Genomic DNA, 13,963 nt, shown 5'->3' with positions numbered 1-13,963 from the left:
TAACTGGCTATAGTTAGCCTGTACGTATGCTAGCGGACATTAGAAAGGTGAACACAGCTCAGAGACTTATTAGGCGACTGGTCACTCACTAAAGTGGGCATTTTAGAGGCCCATTTACGATATAGAAGGTAAATATACACTGAAATATTTCTGTATGGGCCTTTTATATATTGACAAACATTGATAATAACATGTATATGCCCGTTTATGGTGAAAATAAGCGATTTATTTCAAGATTGCATATTTGCCCCATAGGGTTACACTGTAGAGTCATCTGACGTTGGTCTCCAATATGGCACCCATGATTTGAATTGGCCACACTTTCTATATAAAGGGCACTCATGGACCTTTAAAACACAAGATGCTTTAAAAGGTGATGGGAAGCAGAGATATTCTGTCATATAACAAACTGATAACTGCTCCCTGCAGAATCGTCTTTGAGTGAAACAGCAAAGAAGACTGCTGCACTGTCTGCCTTGGCTGAGAAGCCTCTGGGATATCATTTTTTAGGTGAGGAAAAAGTTAGAGACACTTCTTCCCCTTATCGCACTTCACAGATGGCTTTTATTTCTAGACACACCTGTGGATATATCTGAGTTTTCTCTTTATATGGCCTGCTATTTAGCTCCCAAAAAAAGATAAGGATGAGAGGTAGCCCCCTCAGTATAGATAAGTGTGATTTCATGTAATGGAATGTGTCACTGTGAAGATATAGGAATATTTATTTTTGGTTCCTTTAAAGTCAAATTTATAAATGTTTTCAAATTAATCAAGCAACAACATTCATATCACTTAAACTGCCAGCAATATAAGATATTATTAGTTTCTGAGAACTATAATGACAATCTTCTTAGTTTATGTAAAGGTCTTCTAACAGATTGGCTTTCATGCTTTAATCATAACTTAATTTACAAAGAGAGCCAGATGGCCAGACATCAAAAGTTACTGTCAGCCAGAGCTCATTATTAGGTCCTCATGTTCTTTTCTAGTGATCAACTTACATAACCACCCTAAATTAGTTTCATGGTGTTTTAAACGTGGTGTGTCTCTCTGTAATTTTATATCATTATCTAATTTCTCAGTGTAGGCAAGTTTATTTATATAACACATTTTAGCAACAAGGCAATTCAAAGTGCTTTGTGTAAAACATTAAATAATAATTTAAAGAGAATAGAAAATAAAAACAAGCTAAAATAGAATAAGGTAAGGTTTAAAATACAAGAATAAAAGTGATAGTGAAGTGTAAAAAATAATAATACTTGATTTAATAGAAGACAGCGTCAAACAGAGAAGATTTAAAAGAACTGAGAGTTGCAGTGGATGTGCCGTTTTCTAGGAGTTTGTTCCAGATATGTGGAGCATAAAAACTGAACACTGCTTTTAGACTCTGGGGACAGAAAGCAGAACTGTCCCAGGCGACCTGAGAGGTCTGGATGGTTCATAATGTATCAGAAGATCAGAGATGTATTTTTGCCCCAAACCATTCAATGCTTTGGAAGAGTGGTATTTTGAAATCAGTTCTTATCAGACAGGTAGCCAGTGTAAAGACCTCAACTGGAGTCAAGGGATTCACTTTCTTGGTCTTATTAGGGAGGACTCGAGCAGCAGCGTTCTGAATCAGCTGCAGCTGTCTAATTAGCATGCACATGGCTTACAGTGCAAAAATAAGATTTTCATATCAGGCACAGTTATGGCACTAAGTTTATCTCGGTCATGAACTTTGATTGCTGTAATACATTTATTTATCTGACCTCCTATTTTCATTTTTGTGGTCTATGCTGCTGATGAGCATTGTGAGAGAAGGTACAGCATGTCCCAAACAGAAATTAGGATAAGAGTTTGTACACACTGTGCATAAACACACATTGATTAGAACAGCAAATTAATGAAAAACATGTAATGACTCTGGATGCCAATATTTGTGTTTGCTAAAGCAGCACGTATGCCTACAGCAAACTTTTTTGTCCGAATAAAAAAAAACCTTATGTTTGAATGTGGGTACGAATATATTCTGGGGAAGCGATGAAAGAACAAGAGGTCAAAGGCTCGAGGGCCTGCACACCTTGTTTCCATTGTCTGCCTCATGACAGCCAAATAACATATTGTGTCATGCAGACGCACATTCTGTGTGCACATTTCCAACAGTGTTTTTTTACCACAACCTCTCTTTCTCTGAAGGGAAACGTCAGGCAGTACAGGTGCATCCCACAATCCTACATTTCATGAATAAAAGCATGATATGGCTTAAGGAATTAAACATGTCAACAACACGTCAATACAAATTGTGCTGCTTCCAAGGATAAGAACCTATATATAATGAAGATTTCCTTACTGTAAATGAACAGTGTTTCATTACCAGTCCTTCCAGGAAAAAAAAAAAAACTTGCAAAAACACCCTGCTTTTCGATAATGTTCACGTCGCGTAATTACGTCACTTCATAACGTCACTTCATAACGTCACTTCATAACGTTTCCATGGCAACAGGGGAAAATGGCTGCTCTTGTGTGAAGTAAACATAGACAGTATAAGAATGGACCAACAGATCCCATTGCTCTGGACGGAGAATAGTGAAGTCTATTAGAAGCACTTTTCCGGTGAGCGCTGAGCATTACTGCGCAGCCTCCAACTGAGACGTAGATGTGACGTGAGCAACCTTTCTGAAAGTTGTAAGTCTTCTGGTAGCTGTGCCAAGAGAAATCTCAATCATTCCCAATCTTGCAGAGATGGAGAGCGTAGGTATATGTAAGGAGATAACATGGGCACAGGCTAATTATTGCTAACTAAAATGCTAGTTAACATTAGTAATTAAACTTAAACAGCGAATGTAAGTCGAAACTGCCTGCGAGCTTCTCCTGTACTATACGGTAATTCCTGTACTATGTGACACAATCGTTAGCCTATTTTTATAAAAACGTCTGCTACGGAGCCATAACGTAAGGTACAAGGTAATGGAGCCTTTTATACATTGTCGTGTTTCTTTAGTAATAAACAATGGGCAAATAGAGTCTTTAAACGCTTCAGATGTAAAGTTATTCGCTGTCAAAGTGACATCAAAATGAATGGCAGTCAGTGGAATGCTAACGGGAGGTGATCGTTTTGTAGCATCAAAATGGCGCCATAGGAGGTTTGAGTTCTGAAGCGAAGCTTACCCCCTTGGAAGTAAATGCAACATTTTTCAACTTTCTGCTAAGATATATGTGACTTTTTTGCAACGAAAATGCAGGGATTATGAAATCATGCAAGCCTTGCATATTTTGCGCGGAAATCGGCAATTTATGCGGCGAAAGTGCGGCATATTTGAAAAAATGCGGCCCCTGCATAAATATGTGGACTTTGGCTGATTATGCATTGAATTATGCGATCGCATAATCACGTTTTTCTGGAGGGACTGCATTACTGAATCTGCATTGAATATTTTTTTAGCCAGCTGACAAGCTGTAAACACAACATATTATCACCTTGTAGAATTTTTCAAACGGTTGCTTGTTTATACACCCAGCAGATACAGAGCAACATTAGCATTCATTTGGAATCGTGTTTGTGTACAAATGTAAGTCCAACATTCACTCGTTTTGCTCTTCACCATCTCCTGGGGGAAACATCTGTCTCTTTAGCTTCCTAAACGCTTCGCTGCAGCTAGTCACTAACTTTGTCTATCTGCTGTTTGGTGCTGAGCATGTAGTGTACAGTGAAATTATCCAAGCTTTTTTAGCTGAAAACATATTTTTAATACTGCTGAAAAAAAACCTCATTAGAGTGGAGACTGAACCAAAACAGGAAAGTTGCAAACCAAAAAAACTAAACAAAACAAAAATGAGCTGAAAGATGTTAAAAATCTCTGCAGAGTTGAAGGGAACTCCAGAATCAGAATCAGAAAGGGCTTTATTACCAAGTACATTTTTACACATACAAGGAATTTGTCTTGGTGTTGTTGGTGCACGTCACATTCTCTAGATGTAAGAAGGATAAGAAGAATATAAACAATATAACTATAAATATATACACACAGTATGTATTAATAAAGATAAAAACTCAAATTTAAAATAAAATAAATAAAAAGGAACAGTACAGCAGAGTAGATACATTGGCATGAGGAGCCAGATGTGGAGTGTGGGGAGAGTCAGGGTGGGTTCCGGACCTTTTTGATAAGGCTAGTGGCGGAGGGGAAAAAACTGTCCCTGTGACGTGAGGTTTTGGTCCTGATGGACCTCAGCCTCCTGCCAGAGGGGAGTGACTCAAAGAGTTTGTGTCCGGGGTGGGAGGGGTCAGCCACAATCTTTCCAGCACGCTTCAGAGTCCTGGTGGCGTAAAGGTCCTGGAGCGGCGGCAGATTGCAGCCAATCGCCTTCTCTGCAGACCGAATGACACGCTGCAGTCTGCCCTCGTCCTTGGCAGTAGCAGCAGTGTACCAGATGGTGATGGAGGATGTGAGGATGGATTCAATGATGGCTGTGTAGAAGTGCACCATCATCGTCTTTGGCAGGTTGAATTTCTTCAGCTGCCGCAGGAAGTATATCCTTTGTTGTGCTTTGTTGATGAGGAAGCTGATGTTCAGCTCCCACTTGGTACTAGGTGATTAAAAAAAAAAAAAGGTACTTTATTTGTCACATACACGTACATGTAGCGAAATTCATTCTCTGCATTTAACCCATCCCTCAAGGGAGCAGTGGGCAGCCAATCACAGCGCCCGGGGACCAACTCCAGATCTGAGCCAGTGCCTTGATCAAGGGCACTGACTGGAGAACCTAGTACATGTTTTTGATGGTGGGGGAAACCAGAGTACCCGGAGGAAACCCACGCAAACATGGGGAGAACATGCAAACTCCACACAGAAAGGCCCCGTAACGCCCTGGATTCAAACCAGGAACCTTCTTGCTGTGAGGCCACAGTGCTAACCATTGGGCCACCATGCTGCCTAATTATTCTCAGTGGGTGTATCACTACAAGCAACCCATTTCACACTACATAGTCATTTTCTGATTTGTTTTTCTTGAGTTTGGTGTTAGTGCTCTTCATCGCTTCATCTTCATCTCTTCATCATTAAGAGGATGTTGATTGACTTGGAGGCAGCCACATCTGGCTGTAGATGTTTTGCCTGATGTGTTGAGGATTGTGGTTGACTTTGAAGGACTTGCTTCGTGTTTGTATGTATTGTAAGTGTGGTTGTACTGCTACCAATCTTGGCCAAGACACTTTTGAAAAAGAGATTTTTAATCTCAATGAGACTTTTCCTGGTTAAATAAAGGTAAAATAAAAAATAAAAGAAATCTACACGTCACAACTTTCAGGCTCAGTCTTAAGACAGGACTTCGACCAAACAAGAATGAAAATGTCCTCTACAAGTATTAATCTGTAGAGGATGTGCCTGCATGACTTTTACAATTTAAAAACTAAAGAGGTCAGCAAAGACAAACTGTACATGTTTTGTTCATCCAATGTTCTAATGACTCAAAAATTAATAATTCAAATAATTTCACTTGTCAAGTCAATGTCCTTAAACAAAAGTGATTGTCTAATTTTTTATTTGGCCTTCCTATTATATTAACTCATTATTAAAAACACAGTCTTTCATCATTTTGAGAGCCAATGTGTAGGAGGCTAAGAGTGACAGCACTCCTTTGTAATTTGGCTACTGTAAGAATGTCTTTGTAAGAATAGGAGTTGGATGTGTGACATCCAAATTCATATACTCAAAAAAAGTGAGAATTTCCCAAGTTCTCAGCCTCTACATCTTCTGTTCTCTTCTCTTCACAAACTGTTCCTGTGGTAGGATCTTAGGTTACCATGGAGACAGAATCACCCACATGCCTCGTCACGAGGAGCCTCTCTATCCATGACAACACAGCTGTTTCCTCTATCCTTCACATTTGGTACGTTGCTCATCTCTTTGTATATTCTGCACAATATTTGAATCGAAGAAGCTTTAGAGCAGAACATCCTGCCTTAACTTCTGAAGACCTTTACCATTGCTCCCGTGTTAAGTGGTTCTGACAATTGCCACCGGTCTAAAGTAATGTTTGAGCGATGCAACTACATGCTGACAGGCTTCTGCTGGTAGCCTCTCATGTGGTTGAGCTTTGGGAGAGCCATATTGCTGCTTTTTTTTAATCCTTTTTAGAGGTTAAATATGTCTTTCAATCTATATAGTACAAAGTTAGTTTGTGGGGGACAAATTAATGTGAATTAAATGTTTTTGCATTTGAATTGAGAAACACCTTTTTAGCATTTACTCTGCATCATCTTCACAAATATGGGCATTTCCACAGCTGATATTTAAAACAAGTCATTCAAAGAGGTAATCTTGTAAAATATGGAAGCACACAGCATGACGCAAGTGACGGATATACACAAACACCTACACAAGTAGTGCGTCTGACTACAGAAAGAGGAAATTGCAGTGCCCACTCACTGTTACTCCGCCTTAAAGTGGTCTCTCGCTGCTCAGTTTTCCAAGCATTTAGCAAAATGAACAGAACACAGGCTTAACTGACAAGTTTGTACTACAGGATTTATGCAACATTTTTGACCTCTTACACTGGCTGTGTAGGATGGGTTAAAAACACAAGCATTTTGTGTTTTGCTATCAAATAAATACATATACTATCTATCTATCTATCTATCTATCTATCTATCTATCTATCTATTGATCTATCTATCTATCTATCTATCTATCTATCTGTCTGTCTGCCTTTCTGTCTGTCTGTCTGTCTGTCTGTCTGCCTTTCTGTCTGTCTGTCTGTCTGTCTTTCTTGTTGTCTGGTTGTCTGTCTGGTTGTCTGTCTGTCTGTCTGGTTGTCTGTCTGTCTGTCTGTCTGTCTGGTTGTCTGTGAGCTCAGTGTGGGGCAGGGGAGAGAAGGAGCACTGCTAATACTCAGAGTCTTGGTTATTGCATGCCCTCGAACTCACCAACCCCAACATTACCTGACGAGACATGGCAGATTCACTACAGTCCGGAGAAGTTTGTGTACCAGCTCATAATGGCTGCATTACATAAAGTAATGGTGATGGGTGCTTTATGGGATGATTTAATAAATAAACTAATAATAATTAATAATAATAATAATCAGTCATGCTACAGTCTGTGTTAGTGTACTTAACATTGAATGAAATGTCCCTATTTTTAATACTTCTGTGGTTGATTGAGTTAGTAATGCAAATAATAACTTTCTGAACTCTTAAGGTTCCATCCATCCATCTTCTTCATCCGCTTATCCAGGCTCGGGTCGCAACCAGGGGGCATCCTTACCAGATGCCCGAACCACCTCAACTGGCTCCTTTCGACGCGAAGGAGTAGCGGCTCTACTCCGAGCTCCTCACGGATGACTGAGCTTCTCAACCTATCTCTAAGGGAGATGCCAGCCACCCTCCTGAGGAAACCCATTTCAGCCGCTTGTACTCTTAAAGTGATGGTTCGGAGTAATTTCACCCTAGGGTCCTTTGCACCATGACCTCGAGCCAAACACCCCCGCAGAAGCTTTTTTCACCTGGGTCTAACATCGTGAGCGTTAGCGTAGAGTCAGCTGAATAGCTTAGCGCAGGTGCTAATGGACCCACGTTTGTATCTTGTAAATGACCCCACTAATAATGCCCGAAATGATACCAAAAGTCTACACTAGTACATATAGGTTATGTACTCATAAAACGATGGATTGGAAAGTTTGTAAGTACACCAGAAGTTTATGTAACTAACACTTGCCTGCTGGCTTCTGCTCTCTGCTGTTGTTGTTGCTGCTGTAAGACGAGTGCTTAGGGACGTCTACAAATTACAACACTGAAAAGAGATGCAACAAAAATATTTTTTTATTTAACTTTTTTTTTTAAGTAAGTGCTGTAGTATAACTACCAGGAGACAAGTAATAATTGAGGTAAGTTTGGAGACATTACCTTATTTAATCATTGAATTAATAAATATTTTTGTTGTATCTCTTTTCAGTGTAGTAATTTATAGACGGCCCTAAGCACTCGTCTAACTGCAGGTAGCAGCAGCAGCAGCAACAGAGAGCAGAAGAGAGCAGGCAAGTGTTCATAAACTTCTGGTGTACTTACAAACTTTCCAATCCATCGTTTTATGAGTACATAATAGTACTAGTGTAGACGTTTGGTATCATTTCGGGCATTATTAGTGGGGTCATTTACAAGATACAAACGTGGGTCCATTAGCCTCTGCGCTAAGCTATTCAGCTGATAACGCTACTCTATGCTAACGCTCCCAATGTTAGACCCAGGTGAAAAAAGCTTCTGTGGGGGTGTTTGGCTCGAGGTCATGGTGCAAAGGACCCTAGGGTGAAATTACTCCGAACCATCACTTTAAGGTTGTTATTGTATATTCAGTCCTGACTTACGGTGCATTTTTAGGTTATGTACCATCCATCCCTTAGTTCTATAATGGAGGACAAGGCCTGCAGCTGCTAGAGCAACATTGGATCACTTTACTGTACAATGGCATTTTTGCAACTGAGAAATTGTTATCTAATTATAATGAGAAAACTTTTGGAGGTAGCCTTTATAACTTTGGGGGGTATGCTAAAGGAGTGTGCAAGTCCCCCAAAACCTCATTGGTACCCATGGCTGGCGAATTACAAAAGCAGTAGTCATTCATTTTCAAAATAAGTTTAAAAATCAACTATGGACTGTGGGAGAATTCATAATACTCTTCTTCTGTTCTGTGGCTTCTGTGTTTTCAAACTTCAGACTATGCACTGAAACACACCTTGTGAGGACAGATTACAGTAAAGTCCCTAAAACAATTAAAGTTCTCACAGATGTTCATGCAGTAAAAAAGAACAGCATCAGGGTCCACTTTAAATAATAGTTTAGGTGTTTAAAAATGGCTAGGCAGACATAATATCAGCAGACTGACCAGGGACACACAGGGCATGGACACTTTGGACCATGCAAAGACTTTGACATTTTAACGGTTTCACTCTTATTTTTGAAAAACCAACATTTCTGCAGTTGCATTATTTGATCACACACATTTAAAAAAATGAGCTATATTGAGCAAAATTGTAGCATCTCTGACACTCACCTGTAGAGATGGACTGTTAAGAAAAATATATTTTCATTTCCATAGAATCCTCTTCAAGGAGTATTACCTATTGCAGCTGTTACAGTAATAGCTAACCTTTGGACTCACCTCCATGTATGTACTTACTGTTACTAATGTGTGCTTACAGTAATATACCATAAAAACCTTTAGGGACAGAATAGGTGCATTTTCATTGAGTAACTAGACCTTTTGGGATTTGACTTAGCAATTCTATTTTAACACAAATGGTCTCACATTATTGTTGTGAGATGGAGGAAAATGGTAAGTGAAACAGCACATTTTAAAGAGCTTTTGAAGGCTGGAAGAGCTATGGCAGTTGGGCTGGCGAACATTATTCTGTAATAAACATCTTCAAAGCTTGGAAAGACTAGTACATGTTGTTGTATTACAGCAGCACTGACCTCTGGGCTTCACAGTCAATACAAATACTTTTTGTAACTGCAACACACTTGTAGATCTTATGTATAATGCACAATTATCATGGTTTTAAATGATACTGCACAAATGAATCAATATGTGCAATACAGTACATTTGCTTAAGGATTACAGTATCAAAATATTATGTAACACACCATAATTCATGCTTATCTACTATCTACATGTTAATGTCTGAGTTGCATGTGAGGACTTTAAACTTGCCATTAATGACCTTCTTTTCTCTCTTTTTGGACTGTTTGACTGTAATTTACTCTTTGTTGGTGGAACTTGCATGTATGTGATTTACAGTAATGCTTTATTGCAAAATCCCCACCCTTCATTTGACCTTTTAAACAATAGAAATGTATAGATGCATTGCAATAACTTTTGAGCAATTACTGAAATTCCCATTTACCATAGCAGCTTGTGTTTTTTGCTCATCAAAAATATCAATTCTAAAACTGGATTTATTCTTACAGAAAAGTAATGTTAATGAAGATGATTTTACTCTACAGCTGCCAATTGTTTACTTGCATCTCTAGCCGTTACATGTCATAATATAACACTTTTCTAGGATTTCGTGGAAATTGTATAATCCTACAGAAAGTGCCACAGATTGTTTATATTACTCATCAATTATCTAAACTATAAAATGTCCTTCAGAAAGGTTTGTTGACACTGCAGGACATGCTCCACAGCTGCTGACTGTTTAGTGATCCACATGTGGGGATAAATACTGTACTTGTAAACACACACAAATCTATGTCACTACACGTGTTGGAGTTTCACATGATTCACCCAAGAATATCAACACAATAGGCAGTCAGTGTTCATACAGGCATTGTTGGAGCCTGACTGAGGGTGGTGTTTGGAGCACAGAGTAAATGGAAAATGCTAAAGCTGAGTCATGAAGAACCCACAGCTGTCACACATTGCCACCTGGTGGCTTGTATACTTTATAAAGGAACTGTCTCAAATTGTCTATGCAAATTACGCAGTGAATTATTTCACAATGCTGACTCCATAATGACAATGTATGCAATAAGAATATGAAAATATGATCCATGTGGTTTACCATGCTTTATTTACTGTAATTTCTAAACAGCATGATCATTTAAAATAAATTAAATTTGAGGTTTAGTTTAAATTACATTTACAACATAGTTGTGTATGTCTGCATCAGCCAATTATATTGGAATAGCTTTAAATTAGAGTTTTCTGAGATGCGTCACAAGTTTTTTTTTTCAATCGTTTTCATAATATACATTTTTATTTGGAATAAAGAAATAATAATTTGATTGTTATTATTCACCTGTTATTTATGCTTTTATAATATTGTAAAATGTCCAGCTTGAAGTGTTATCCGATGAATTATATACAGTAAGTGGATTTGATCTCTTTTCCATCCAGTCTTCTTGTGCACAAAAGCAGTAAATACCCCATATACAGAAAAGGTTTTTTTAACAAGGGCATTTCCACCTGCTTATATGTAGCCTACAGAGATGCAGGGTTAAATAATGCTTTATTCATATTCTGACACTATTCATAATAAATATCAACAATATACTGTATCAAAAGACACACACAGGACTTGCAGTTCACTCAGTGCAATATCAACCAGTGACGTATCATACAAATTAGACTCAATAAATATGCAGCTGATGTGTCCATTTGATCTGAATTATAATTTATAATTATGAGGAAGTTATTAGTATTACAAAGGGTTTGCTGTCTGTCAGTCCCTCTAATAGCACATCACCTGAGTGGGCAGTTGCTGGACAATCACAAAACCAGTGTACTGTAGGTGTGGGCCGCAGTGTTAATCAGCCACATCCGTTTTACACTGTAACAATGGATTCTGACCCTTTGTCACCCACCTCTTCATAATCTACGTCAGAGGATAAGTTGTTGACCTGACAGTTTCACTCATTAGGCAAGGGCCCACGTCTTCCTGACTACATTGTTCTGCAAAAGTAGGCTTCAAATGGGATTTCAAATGACTAAGGTAATCATAAATCAGCAGCAGAGAAAACAAGGATGAGAGCTGGATAGTAATGGCCGCTCTTATTTAACACTACTTGTACAATCAAATAGGGTCACCTGTGCACAGGGAAACACAAAAAAGGTACTACCACCTATCTAGAAGAAGAAGAAGAAGAAGAAGAAGAAGAAGAAGAAGAAGAAGAAGAAGAGAAGAAGAAGAAGAAGAAGAATCAATACTTGTGTTGGGGCTGCCATTCAACAAGGGGTGTCAAACCTTTTTGAGTTCACAGCCCATTTGATCTCAAGTGGGCCAGACCAGTAAAACCATTGCATAAATAACAACACTTTCAAATGTGTCCCTTTCTTTTAGTGTAAAAAGGTAAATATTTCCAATTAATGAACAATGTATTTACAAAACAGATGAACAGCCTGATATATCTTGAGGAAAATAAGTGCAATTTCATATACGTCTGTTTTCAACTGTATTCTGGTCATGATGGAAAAGGAAATGCGTCTAATAGTAGCGCCAGAATTATATTAAAGATGCTGTGGACACACCAAGCACAGGGGCTTCCCATTTACCTCTGTGAAGAAATAAGAACTGGTCGATATTTCTATGAAAACCCAACACTCAGACAACCAGACAGACAAAGACATTTTCCAACAGCGGCTCCTGCATGAACAGTAGCCTAGGCTTGACAGTGTCTAGCCTGTACGTAAGCATGTGGGATCTAAAATTGCATATCCAGCACAGGGCCTGCTACTTTTATTTCGACAGCATGAGCCCCAGTGGACAAATAGGAATATAAAAATTTTGAATGAATGACTTCTCTGAAAATTTCACACTTTGCAAAGTCATCCAGTGGGCCGTATTGGACCCTTTGGCGGAAAGGTTCTGGCCCTAGGGCCGTATAGTTGACATCCCTGGGCTATACAGTACGTGCATGCATTAAATGTGGTTTAACTTGATCTTGTTCAACTTAGGGTCCTCATTATGGTCCAACTTAGCTCAGGTAAGAAGTTAACAGATGTGGCCTATGGAAGGATGTGCCTCTGAACTGTCCGACTCATTTGTTTGCAGAGTCCTTCAAACAAAGCCCACACTACCCTTCCTACGCCTTACGGGGGATTTTGTTTTTCAAACAAAGAAGTGTTTACTTGCTGCAAGTTTAGAAAAAATATGATCCCAATGACAAATTAAATGGGACCAATATGTAAACAACAATAGCCGGTTGCTATAGTTTAACTGAAGAGCTTGCCACCCACCACTTGCAACCAATGAGTCAGCATGGCTGATAGTTACAGTATATATTCTGTCAAGTCAACTTTACAGCATAATGATTTGTTTATGCAAAAGGAGCCCATAGATTCGATTAGTGCCACTTGCAATGTTTCTGCATGTGTATGTTACAGTAATGTAACATTGGTTTGGTCTTTGGATGTGAATTTACAGTATATGAGTTTGAGGTTTTTAGTCAAACAAAACAAAAGTAACTTAAATCGCCATTACAGCTTACCAAATGTGTCGTCCAATAATGCTGTCAGCCCTCACAAAGCACAATCAAGCCGTCAGACCCTCTCCTTCCTCTGTAAATATTGCAAGATCCGATATATGACACATCATCATTCCTCTTCTAGCTACAGGTCTCAATTTTATTTTTGGCATGTCAGATGAATGACCACAACTAGACAAACAGAAAATGTAGCTGCATATATACTGCCTTTTTGAAAAGACAAACCAGAAGGACGCTCCCTACACAAAAAAGCCTTCACCTGCCTGTCACACTTAAATCTTTATTGACACAAGCTCAAGTTCAAAACAAATGTATTCAGTTGACAGCAAAAACACATGACTAAGTATCTGTTGCTGCTGGAAGGACGCCCACCTCCCTTCCTGGATCAGGATGAGACAGGAAGCAGTTTATCGCCAGCGCCCTGTGCATAAACATCTGCAGATTCCCTGACAGCAGCAGCTGGTGCAGGACTCACCTTGAACTAGTAGCAACCTTTAACTTCTGCTGTGTACAATATAACACTGTGTAACTATTTAAAGACCCTAATGTACACAACTAAACAACAATTGGGTAAAACTGTTTATAGCTGATGTAGAGTGAAATCCATCCTTTACCCGTGCCTGATTAAAGAGTCAACCTGTTTTTACATGTTAGCCTACTATATGATCAAATATGACGAGGTTTCACCATCATCCAAACCAGGAAGGGAGGGAGAAGGAAGGAAATATGGAGTGAATCTCAGTGGTGTTTGTAGTCATACTTTTACAGTAAAGGGTACTCTTGCCCTCTGCTGGCCTGTAAAATCACTACATTTAAAATGTATTTCTGAAAAAGATGACTGTACATAATTGTTTTAATTTAGTTAGTTCAAATCATTATTTGAGAGTTCAGATATTTTTACATGAAGATTTATGAGTAGTCCTACATGATGGATGGAAATTAGAATAGCAAAACTGCTGATACAACTAGGCCTATAGGCTATGAGAAAAAATTGTCCAC

The sequence above is a fragment of the Perca fluviatilis genome, chromosome 6 (genome assembly GCF_010015445.1).
Source record: "Perca fluviatilis chromosome 6, GENO_Pfluv_1.0, whole genome shotgun sequence".
In the NCBI taxonomy this organism is placed as follows: domain Eukaryota; kingdom Metazoa; phylum Chordata; class Actinopteri; order Perciformes; family Percidae; genus Perca; species Perca fluviatilis.
Note: the sequence above shows the minus strand (reverse complement) of the source record.